Source organism: Pagrus pagrus (genome assembly GCF_965226575.1).
Source record: "Pagrus pagrus genome assembly, chromosome: 9".
NCBI classification, from domain to species: Eukaryota; Metazoa; Chordata; class Actinopteri; order Spariformes; family Sparidae; genus Pagrus; species Pagrus pagrus.
Window position 1 is genome coordinate 22,284,033 of NC_140193.1, and position 12,990 is coordinate 22,297,022.

The 12,990-nt window shown below is 42.2% G+C and overlaps 1 protein-coding gene across 2 annotated transcripts in view; it reads left to right on the forward strand.

Moving 5' to 3' along the window:
* col8a1a (collagen, type VIII, alpha 1a) overlaps positions 1-12,990 on the forward strand; it is a 38,804-nt gene that overhangs the window by 13,237 nt on the left and 12,577 nt on the right. Inside the window, exon 1 of one of the 2 annotated variants that reach the window (XM_084361148.1) lies at positions 11,721-11,794. The exons of the other annotated variant lie outside the window; for it this stretch is intronic. The gene's annotated coding sequence lies outside the window, so the exon portion shown is untranslated. Of the gene's footprint in view, positions 1-11,720; positions 11,795-12,990 lie in introns of those variants that run through there. 2 annotated transcript variants of the gene reach the window in all.

Genomic DNA, 12,990 nt, shown 5'->3' on the forward strand with positions numbered 1-12,990 from the left:
AAACATACGCACGTGATTAAATGTGTTAAGAGCATAGCATCAAAACCCCCCCCCAAGTCAGGTTTCCAAAGTTGGCAACCCCATACTAGCCTAGTGCTAATGCTACTGTTACTACAGTTACTACTGCTAATGCTACCAATACTACTACTACTACCACTAATGCTGTTGCCACTGCTTCTACAGCTAAAGATCGCTCAATTTTCTGGGTTGAACTGCTTCTGCCATTTTTATGTTTCTACTACTCCCACTTTTCATCCTGCTGCTACCTGCTAAAGAGAACACTAAACAGTCCTGCTACCACATTAACAACTTATTCATCTGGGTATAGGAGTGTATTATTAATAGTTTATTGCAGTCGGTGCAATTAAATCAAAATAGAAAGTCTGACGTAAGTAAGGCCTCCTGTCATGACATAAATGTTATGTGACATTTGTGTGGATAAAATGTAAACAATTGGCACAAACAAACTATTCAAAAACTGATGTCACGTGTCACAGTTTTGAAAATACATTTCGGAGCGGCATTCTTCATGGATATTTCAAGCATGTTATACCTGGCATGCTCGCCTGTCATGTCAGAGCCCGTGGTTTTGACATTTAATGATGGTAACGGTGTGTGTGTAGGGTGGAATGACATAGGGTAGTGCAGTGGATTGCCTAATAAATGGGCCGTTTGGGACTATGGGCTGCACATTAACTGTTTTCCCCTGCTACCAGGAGTGCCAACACTACAATCATCATACAGATTACTTCAAATTGCTGTCAATCACAAGGCAGACATGAAATAGTGCTTTTGTGTAGAAACCATAGTGGGTGGGTCGGTTTGAGTATGATATATTCAAGTGGACTGTAAAAAATGTATTGTGTGCAGCTTGCTTGTATTGTCAGAATGTGGCACTCTCTTTGACTCTACACTGGCAGAGTTAAAGTCAAACAGTTGATCAGTGTTTGTTTTTCAGGACAGAGCTTGTTTTAGTAATCTTTATTTGGATGCATCATCCAGAAAAAAAGCTATTTGACCTCATGGTTTCATTATGGATTTATAGTGAGATGGACTTTATAACTTAAAGTGACTTTCTGACTGATTTCTTGCCTGAATTTACCATCGACTACCACATGGAGACAAACTGCTGAAGCCAGAGCTGTCCTTTCTGCATGTGCCGTATCCCAGCATGTTACATGTTTGTCCCAGGTCAACACTGAGTCCTATGAGCATTCCATGCATACTAACACCTCACTGCAGAATACCCTACCCACAATGCCTTTCAGCAAGCACCTGTGTTTATAGCCTAATACCTTACCCTTTCACCTAATGGGGTAAACAGCTTCATTTTTTAGGAAAAAAATAGAATAGAGGAGAGTTAGCATCATAAGATAGCTTGTATCTTAGGACCAAATTTTGAGTGAATGGGTGTTTAAAACGGCATGTTTACAAGAACTTTATATGAGCGTTGAGATGTAAACATTTTGCAAGTTACATCTGTTACACGGCAGGTCAGGGGGCAACTATTGTGATGATGGTTAAGGGGACTAAGGTAAATCAAAGCAGCTGATGTTGTCATATTGCAGTGTACTATTTGTACAATTTGGCTAAATATTACATGGTGATCATCAACAGATGGTTAACCACCCTAAAGCCCCCTTCAGATGTAAATGCAACTACTTCGTAGAGTAGAATAAAGGACAGTGTCACTCTGGCCTGATAATATGCAATTAATAAAAATTTTTTACAATTTAACTATTGGGGAGATATGAATGCTGTATTTCCATTTTCTACATTTGTCTGACAGCTTTAGTTTCTAGCTACTTTTCAGATCACGATTTTTCATCACCTTTCTGTCCAGTAAGAACCCTGAATCTCCGGATGTAATTAAAAACAGTATTTAAAAACATCAGACATATGGGACGAACAGAGCTTGCTGCCGCAAATGATTTGCCTAAGGTATTCAGAAACAGGACACACTGTCTTGACAATTTGTATCGTTTGATAAATCATGAAGAAAATTTTAATAATTAAGATGATAACAGTAATCTACTAGAACATTTCTCAAGTTGTATTGTGTGTGCCTGATGCTTGGTGTGTATTCCGACACTTAAGTCTGCCATTACTAAGTATTAATAGAGAAAGCTGTGTTCGTCAGAGAAAGAATTCAAAATGGCTGACTAAAGGATGGCTCAAAGAGAGTGATCAGCCATGCATGTTAGAATGACACCTAATAGTACTTAAGGTTAAATTTACACAAAATAAAAGTAGTTGAGGTAGTAGTAGCATAAGTAAAAGCAGTAGTAGTAGTACCAGTAGTAGAAGTATTATTGGTGATAGTAGTAGTTGTAAAAGCTGTCATGGCAGGAGTAGTAATAGCAGTTGTAGCTTAGTAGTCATATTGGTGATGACAGTAGTCAGAAAAAACTGTTGCAGTAGTTGTTGTAGTAGTAGTAATGATACTACTAAGGACTACTAACAAGCCTCTATAGCAGTCGCTGTATCCTTGAGCTCAGTTAAAATTAATAGAAAAATACTTTTTAAAACTCCTGATTGGAAGGATCTTTATCTGACCACATATAACACAATGTACAACATAGTGAAACCGGTAATCTGCAATTAACTCTGGGAGCAGTGGCCAGCCACAGCACCCACAGACCAAATCCAGATCGAAGCCAGTGCCTTGATCAAGGGCACTAACTGGAGGATAAACCTATGGTGCATGTTTTGATGGTGGGGGAAACTGCTTGAACAGAGATGGATGGATTTCAACGTCCTTAACTTCCACGCACGTCATAGCATCATGCTGGAAAGAGAGAAAGAGAGAGAATTTGCGTGTCCAGTCAGATGTTGATGTTTCCATCACAGCTGAGAGGAGCTGGAGCAGAGAAACACCTGTGATATGCTAATTGTACCCTTACCCATTAAAGACAAAAGCCAGTTGTTAGTGAGATGTGACTGGCTGTTACTGGGTTACAGGACAGATGATGAGACAAGAGGACAGCAATAGTGATATTAAGACAGGGAACCAGAACAGGCCTGAAACACCCAGTAACTTTTCTGTCCATGTGTGACCTTGTACTTGACCACTTTATGCCGCTGTACCCTCCTCTACAGCTGTAAATATGTTCATCCATCACTGACTTGTCTCTCCCACGCTGACCGTCAAATCAGACATGACAGGCATCTACAGACTGTCTGCCTCCCTCTGACATATCTCACAGTATATCACTCATTTGATTCTGTCTGTTTGCCAAGTTGTGCATGCCAAGTGTATACTGTCTGAATGAGGCAGTAGTACCATAGTGTGATGGGGGAGTATGTGGGGTTCTGTACGTATGTGTGACTGTAGGGTGTTTTGGATTATCCAGCAGGTGTGATTTGACATTCTCATAAAGATTTCCTCCAATAACAAAACCTTTCCACAGGGGTCTCAACGACAGGAGCACACTAAAGGAAAAGTGCAACATTTGGGGACATTTTTTTATGTATCCATGCAGCTTGTCTGACATAATTCAGGTTTCCAGAAGCCATGACATCCCAAACTATTTTGAAAAGATGTCATTTACAACCTGTTTTGAGCCCAAATCGTCATTGTTGATGCTAAGCTAAATGCGTTAGCGTGCACCCCGTCCCATCTGAAGTGGGTGCACAAGCTCGACCGCGCATTGAGGGTGTGAATAAAGTCTTTTTATCAATTTACGTTTTTTCAATTTTAAAACAGGTTAACATCACCTGACTTTCCATCAGCCTGAGGGTGAGTATATAATGACTGACTTTCAATTTTTTGGGTGAACTGTTCCTTTATGAAAACAAACTAAAGATATAGTGTCCTATTTATTCGCCTTTAGAGATGATGCTAGCTGCTTCTCCCTGCCTCCAGTCTGATTGCTAAGCTGGGCTAACCACATCAGGACTCCAGTTCTGTAACTCACAGACATGACATTTGTATGAATCTCTCCATCTCAGTCTGAGAAAGAAAACAAATATTTCTCAAAATATGAACTCTTTCTATTCAACAGGCACTCCTCCAGATCACAGACATCACACAAGCTCATATTCCTCTCAGACGGAGGCACATTCCTTTAAGAAACATCTGACAAATTTGATTCATTCATCTGTTTGTTTTTTAATGTCCTGTAAAATATTTCATTTGGATAAACTGCTGCTTTTATACGATCCCATGAGAGAGTGAGCCTTTTGAATCGGGCTCGACCCACCAAGCCCCCTCAGACCTTGTAAACGGTGCACCTCTCTCCCTCGGTAGAGTGATGTCATCATCTGACAGCCCAGGGTGAGCGACTGGAATGTTACAGCCTGTTGACTGAGGCAAAGGATTGTGGGCCGGGTGCTGTGGATGTGTGTTTTTTAACCTGGGGAATGAAGAGACTATGGAAGAGAGACTGTGCATGTGTTTGTGTATGTGTACCCCTATGTGCCTGTACGGGGGCTTTGCTGCAACACTGCTGTGTGAAGACTTAGCGACTCAGGACAGGCCAGCTGTGAGCAGGGGAGTGTGTGGACAGCCTGTGCATTCACAGCAAACTTACAAAGCTAAATAAGCCCACTAATCACCTGGAGTCACAGACACATGTCCAGTAGGATGAATACATGATTGTAGCCGGAGGGTTTGTGTTGCTTGCACCATAAGCCAAAATCCGTGGGTAGACTGAGTGGAGACCGTGGTGTTTGGGGTCATAATGACTGGTCATGGTGGACGGGCTTGAACCATGGGAGCCTCCAGTGAGGGATACATTAGACATTTAGCTCCACTTTGGGAGAGAATTAGCCAAAATATGTGAACAAGTGGTTTGTGTTGTCCTAACCCAATAGATACAGATACTGTACATAAGACAGATGGCCCACAATTTTGACATGAAGTAAAGGTTATGGGATTTTGACCTCATTGGAACGCCACACATCTTAAACCCCACAGAGTACATTTGTTTCATAGGGTGGAGGTCTGTGGGAGAGGGAGGCAGTGGTACAAGTCCTGGGAGCCCCACTGTGTGTGCAACAAAGTTGTTTTCTTAAAAAACTGAATAACAAACCTCTGGCTCTGTTGGTGTTGAAATGGGCATTTTTGAAGTGACACAGGGGACTCTTAAACCGCGTGATTTATTGCTAGACCCATGGTAGGGGGCAAGAAATGAGAGGTACCCACCCTGAGTGTAGCAGGTGTGGGCTGAAGGCTGCAACAGTATGGTCATCATAACCTGTGATGAAGGCGGCGGGACTGTTTGTGAACCACGTGGCTATGTAGCTAAATAACCATCATACTCTACGTTTTACAGCATGAATGCAGTTTTGTGGATATTCCAAAGAGATATTAAATAGTAGACCAAAAACAACCATTACTTTTCAGGAGATATCACATCTATAATGGTATTATAAGGCCATCCTCATCAGAAAAACGACCATATAGGTCTACTGTGTCAGCAGCTTATCACCATATTTATGTGTGTTGTTAGTTAGCGACCTCTAATGGGCGTAGTGATTATAACGGCAGCAAAGGAGGACGTCAGGCGAAGAAGTATAACGAGAAGGAATGTCATGATTTCAATTCTTAATTAAAAAATTTTTTTAGCTTTCAGTCAACAGCAGGATCTACAGTTCTCCAGCTTTATTTTCTCTCCATTTCTTCCTACGTGTCCGTGTCCAGAGAAAAAAACTCTAGCATGCCTGCTCTACACTCCCGGACTCTATATCCTATGTAGTGGAGGTAGCTCCAAAAGCATGATGTTTGGTTTATTTTAGACCTCTATCACTCTAAATTTTAAACCACCCATAATGGTTTAACCATCATTGAAGCTCACCAGATCTATGATCTGCTTCAAACTGTTCTCTCAGAGCCAGCCGTCTAGGTTGGCCTGATTTTTTTCCCCCCCCATCAAGATCCTTGCATTATTCCCTGAGAAAATTCATGAACATGTTGAAAAATGCTATCTGGCTATGTTAAAAAGTGTGAGAAAAAACTCCCACATCCATCCCCTTATCTGAAAGCACACCAGAAGTTAATGTGGTCTATTTTGGGCTGAGACAAATCTTTCATCCAAATTTTACGTTACTCAATTCAGTAGTTTTTGTTTAATTCTTCTGACAAACCAACCAACCAATGATCTGACATGGGCGAAAAACATGACTTCCTTGATGGAGGTAAATATCTAACAGTGCAGTTGTTGATTGTTTCAACGCATTCAAGTAAAAACAGTTTAGTTTAGCATTGCTGTCTTGAAAGGGGGCAGTAATATGGCTAAAAAATAGCTGGATAGGAATGAAATATAAGCAGTGTGCGGTTGTATCCCTGCACACATGATTACTGCAGTACTCTTTAATAAATCTTGACATAGTTTGGGAGTTTCTTGGTTTACTGCCCTCCATTGTTCACGTGTGGGGTGAATTCAGTGTGAGCTGTGGGGTCAGAGAAGGAAGGTCAAGGTTCACTGTTCTGGGCACTGGGGCAAAAGTTCAAAATAGTAAAAGTCTAAAAAGAAAGAAGCTGATCACACACTTGTTGAAAAGCGTTGTAGGTATAACCCTGATTTACTTGTTGTCTGCTGAAAGAATCCCCCGGCAGCTGGATGCCGATCGGTGACATCATGTGGAGGTAAATATTAACTCAGTGTGAGATCACATATTTTCAAGAGGGACATAAATATTTTCAGACTATATTTAGGTAATTATGCAGTATGGGGGGGCTCTTTTTAAATAAATAAAGAAGTACTGAGAAGGTGTAGTATGAAGCTTGTCATTCTCATGTTAGTGACGCTGATAGTTTAACAGATGACTGGTTTCTGCTTTCTGGCAGGTCTAAATTCCACAGCTCTCTTGTCCCCACAGTCCAAGTGACATGGACACTTTCAGATATTTACTCCTGTTTGCACTGCAAATTCCCAGATTGCCTCATGGTGAAGAGAAGGAGTCAGGAATGTGGACGTCTTGCAAACTCACATGCCATAAACTCATCTGAATATGTGGCAGGACTATGGGATGGCAACTCTTAGACTGTTAAAAACAGATTGTTAACAGTGAGTTACTGTGGCGATGGGCTGATTGTCTCAGCTTTGTGACTGTAAAATGTAAACTCACAGCTGTGCAAATATTAAAAAATGCATCTACAGTTGCCGTGCTAAGCCTTGAAGCAGAGAGAATAAGTTGCCGGGACCTTGTATGCCTTTGGACACCACGTGCATGCTCTCACAACAGAGGAGGGAGAAGAACACACAGTTTGAAGAGCGGAGGTCACAGAAAATGGTCTGTGAAACTTAAAGACTAGGATAGACAGTGATGAATGGCGGACTGGAGACAGATTGCTCTCTAACTTACTAATACATCTAATTTCCACGCATTGACGCGCATTCTTCTATCTAAATGCCTTTCTGTCCGACATCTACTTGTTTTGACTATTGATAAGCAGCATTAACACACAAGCGATTAAGTTTTTCTTTTTTTTAGCCTGTAAGTGGTGCTCCACAGAAACGCTGAGGCAAAAAACACAAATACCTAGCGCGACTCTCATCAAGGGCTCTGGACAGTGTCATGCATAATATGCATCATAAACTTTCTCAGGGCACGGTGGAGGCGTGCCAGCTGGTGGGAAAACAAAGACACTCTATAGTATGCACTGCATGCTTTTCTGTGTTTGGGTAAGTGCACACAAAATGTATGGCTGTTCGTTTATGTGTGTTTGTGTGTGGATTCTGGGCTATTCATGCTCACTGTGAGCGCTCAGTTAGGAACCATGTCCTCATTTTATTCTCACATAGCAAGAAAGAGCATCGTGTGTTTGCCTGTTTCTTACGAGGACTTACTAATGTTTCCTATGCCCAGGCAGTGGCCACTGCAACTTAACAACTATAAACACCTACATATATTTGTACTAGCTGTATATTTTAAAGCTGTTAGTTTAGTCCCCTGTTCTTAATTACTTTGTTAACTCATCGTCAAACAAATTTCATTCAAACTCGTCTTTCCACAATCACCTCTGGTTTGGTTGAAATAAATCCTCAACTCCCCAAGAAACAGTGTCCCTACCTGCCTTGTTTATTCATCCCTGGAGTCATAGTCAACACAGTTGGGCTGAGCCCCTTGCCCAAGGTCCTAAGGCAAACTCTACGGCCACTCGCTCCACAGCTAAGCCATGAGCTAATTAGCTATCGGGTAGCCAACAAAGAGCAGCGTTTGATATTTACTCTGGTGATATGCTGTCCCCTATATTTTTGGAGCCACTCCAAATTCTGGCTGCATTTTTAAAGTGATAGTTCGGGTCTTTTGTTGTGGGGTTATATGAGGTACTTATCCCTAGTCAGTGTGTTACCTGCAGTATATGACCATCATGTGGCTGCCACAGTGGAGAAGCAGTGCGCAGTGCCGGCAGGCTGCAGAGCTTCGTACTGCTGAAACCGTACCAGCAGCAGGACGTATTTTAGCCACCTAAGATAAGTCCCACCTAAAATACATATATCCCTTTAAGTGTAAGCTATATTTTTGACATTTTTGGCACTTTACATTGCCGTTAAACAGCATTTTCCTTTGGCACTACATTCCGCCTGACCATAGGAATACGGACGTTGTGCAGTTGAGGGAATATAGTGTCAGTATGCTCTGCAGAGCTGAGGGGAACTCCTGGGTCGGGTGATTATTCTCCGTGAGTTTGTCATTACGAATGATTCCTCTCACATCACACTGCTTTCTGTTGTTATTGTAATAATAATGCTTAATGCAGCTTTAAGTAACTATACATTGTGAACCTCATGTGGCACAAGAACACAAAGTAGAGGGTTTTACAGTTTGGTAAATACAGGACTGAATCAGTGCACAGGGTCTACTTTCACATGCAGCAGCATACAGTACAACAGGTGCAGGCTGGATGGTGAGGGGCAGTCGTGAGGCCCATTGAGGCTTCATTAATGGAACAGGAAGAGAATTGAAGCACGTGGGCAAACACACACAACTCATTACCCCCTGGCTATCGTGTACCTTTCACACCGCAACTCAAAGTGTGTGCCTGTGTGTGTGTGTGTGTGTGTGTGTGTGTGTGTGTGTATGTGTGGGTGGGTGTTGCATTTGTGTTTGTGTGGGTGGGTGGGTGGCAACAATTACAAGCTGTGCTTCTTAGAGATGAGAACTGCATCCTAGTATTTAATCTAAGTTGTGGGTTACATATACAAACGTAACAATGAAGCTAACTGAAAGATGGCTTTAAACTGGTCACCTCATTATGAAGGATGATGTCATTAGAGCTTTTTCACACAGGTGTGAGGCAACAGAGCAAAAGGACTAATGCTTCACGGTGTTACATACACTCAACATAGAAAAACATTTTGTGAACATGGTCACATAAGACTGACAGCCTTCATCTACCAAGTCACGCTGAGAGCAGTTAGCTGACTAAGCTGACACTTGGCTGTTGGAGATGCAACAGGACATCCACCCTTTTACACCACTGTGTCACCTTGGAGCTGCACGCACCCACTATCCCTCACACAAACACATACATATTAAGCCACCTCCAACCAGGACACACTGCTGGCCTCTGTTCTGTATCTAAAATTACAAGAACAAGGAGCAAAGCGATTGACGCAAAGGAAATAAAAGGAAAAAAATCACACACATTCATGACTGACGTACAGTGCAATGGGGTCATGTCTGATGTATATAGTGTATATTAGTTGAGGTTAGACGCGTCAGAGTTACTAAGTTGTTGTAGACAGGTGTTGAAACTGCCCTGGAAAGTGTCTGTCATCACAGACCGACAAAGAACCTCTGAGAAAAAGTGTACTTTTGGCTCTTGGCTGTGGCTGAATGCTTCCTCTATAAGTGCTCATCACACAGCTTTTCACCACATTTAATGCAGGCTCAATGTTTCACTCTGTTGCTATGGCAGGTGTATAAGTAAGGATGTTATTTCCTTCTGCTTCTAGACAAATGTACCATTCACAGTGACAAAAGAATCTCTAAAATCATAAATAATGTAATAAATCACTGTGGGAATAAGAAAGCTACTTCTAGTGACAGTCCACATTCAAATTGTACTTACTTTAATATTACACTTTGACAAGTGTCAAAAATAAAATAAATGCCCTCATCTATCAAAAGTTACACTGTTGATGCACTAATGTATAATCAGTACACTGTAATTGTAATTGAAAACATTATACTGTCACATGTCTAACAAACAAATGAAACAAATCTGGTGTCTGTGGCTGTCACACACCTTCGATAAGAACATCTAATCAGTCGTCATTTGAGCCGTAAGAATTGATTTTGACAGCCCACCGGTCTGTTTACAACTTCCCTTCCAACCCGGAGGCAACAGAGATTCCTAAAAGCCTGTTCCTAAAGCCATTAGAGAGCTAGTTGCACAAGAATGACAGAAAGAATGACTGCTAGCTTTACAGGCTTGTGAGTACTAACAAAATGTTCGCGGTTTACCTTTATTATGATAATGTCAAGTGTTTTCTTATGTGTGAGTGAGACATGAGTGAGTAGTTAAATACGATTAGCAATGACAACGATGCACTGCACTCAAAGTTAACGCATCCCTGAACCGAAGAACGAGATTCAGCAGTAGACTTGTTCAGCGGCTAACGTTAGCATGAAGCACACAGCAGTGAGCAGTAACTGCCAGGCCAGGCCAAGGTACTTTTGTGACAGCTATTTTGCTTGTGTTTACGTGATTGCGGCACAGAGTTGTTTATTCATTCGGAGTAACCGCTGGTCTCCCAGCTGGTCAGCAAGAGCTACGGGGTAGGTACACCCTCCAACAACCACAGAAACACTGATTGGCTGCACCCCATTGGACGGATACCACTTGTGGGTTGTATGCTCCGAGATTTTAAACCGGACCAACATGGCAGCTCATTTGGAAACTTTCTCTTGTACCACAAAATAATTCACTGAAATGTGTTTCTGAAGACATTGTAGCCGTGGATTCTTTCCTCATTTTAGCTTTACAACAGCAGTTTTCATAGCTTTTTCGGGATTTTCCAGAGGCGGATTGTCGTGTTTGATGCCCCGGATTTGGTTCAAGTAGCCTAACCCCATCTTTCGAAATGTGAGATTCAAGGGGGTGTCATGGAGGGACGCCGGAAAAGGGGGGGGGGGGGATTTATTTGGTTGGATACTTGCTAGCGTCTACAATCATACTGCCCCCGGCTTTAAAGTAAGAAGTCGCACAAAGCAGAAATACTGAAGTATCCTACCCTCTGAATATACGTAGGTACATATTTGTAATCCTGCAGTAATCGCAGGTACTGAAACGTCTGTTATGTTTTACATGCAGTGAATATTGTTTTAAAGTCTGTGTGCATCCTTTACAGTTTTTTTCCCAGGTGTGTGCCAGGACAGGTGATCTTTAACAACCAGCTCCAGCTTGTCTGGGCTCCTGCACAAGAATAATGAACTACTCTGCTTTTTACAGCACACAGTGGCCCACAGATCACAACATTAATGAGGGAAACATTCCTGTTTATCATTGTCATCCACTGTGGGCGCTCAGCAGGGGGATGTGAGCATGTTTTGCCACTATAAATCATGGCATCACTTTTTTGGGAGGCTATATTTACTCTTGAGTCAAGTCTCCATTCCTCCATCTCCATCTCCATCCCTTCCTTCCTCTCTCTCTCTCTCCCACCCACCCACCCACCCGAGTGGCTCCACCCTCCAGCAGATATAAGCTATGTCCACAAGGTGTGTGTCTGTTATGAGCACATATCCCAGGGTCCCCTCTGTGTGGTTGTCTGTCCGCCTGCTATTCTGTCTGTTAGTCTGACTGCAGTGATTATTTCCCCATAAGCGGCCACTCACGAAGGTAAGCACCGTCCTATCCTCGTTCACTTTAACTTCTTTTAGCAGTTTATTTGGGTGAAGTATCTTCTTGTATACCTGCATGACAGTTGTGTTTTACTGCCTTTAATTAATTGTGCATTGTGTTAGTTTAGTGTCCACTTGTGTTGTACTACAAACTTTGCAACCAATGCATCTTCTGTTGAGTGAACCTAGAGACTCATCGCAACTTTCAATATAACTTTTCTCACACTCGTTTGAAATGGGATGGTTCATTTGATTCCATCTTCAGCTTTAAAAGCTTTTAACAAAGATCATCACAATACATTTTTTGAGTGACAGAAATTTAAATGTCAGTAACAGCTGTTTTGGGCTGCTGGGGAATCTGAAAGGCCCTTATAAATATGGCCGATAGCTGTGGAGTTGGCATCATTCCTGCACATCATCACCCTGAAGTAGGCCAGACGTCTGCTAAACTTCGGTGGCGTTTCCCATGAAAGCAGCATCCCTAGTTAGTCTGCTCTATCCGGGGCTCCACAGAGCTCAAGTATGTGCTGTACATCCATCTGTGAGGGGATACCTGCGCTGAAGGCAAATATGCATTCAAATGTCTTGTGTGCATGTGTGTGAGTGTGTGTATGCAGGAAGCCGAAGCCAAACTGTCAGATGCATGTGATGGGGGAAAGAGCAGCAGTTTGGTGAGAAGAGACTGCAGAGCAAACACAGTCTTTTCCCTCCGTGCAGCTCCGTCTCCGGCCCGATGTGCTTTTTAATGCTCTTTCTCTGACGTCAATCATCTATTTGGTGCCTTGTCAGTCACAGCGACTGTTAAATAATCCACCTGTTAAAGGATGAAATCTTCATGACTTGGTTGCATTGAGAACTCAAAGGGAGCGTACAACCGGAGGAATAGATCTCGGCTTATAAATTCAGGCCGAGCAATGGCAAATGTGCGTTTTTTACCTCAAGCCTCAGCTGAAGGCTTCATACAGTTCAGTCTTACAAATTAAGTCCTTTCACAAAGACCACAGTTCTTTTCTTCTGCATGAAATCAACGTAAGGACATTTCGGTCACGTGGATAGACTGTGGCATCAACACAGAATGCAAAATTAAAATTAAATGCTTTCACGAGTCTCATGTTAGTGCTGCAGGTCGCTGTCTCTTCGTTTCTAAAGGGTTTCACTGTTCCTCTACAAATTCACCCTTTTCTTTCTTTCTTT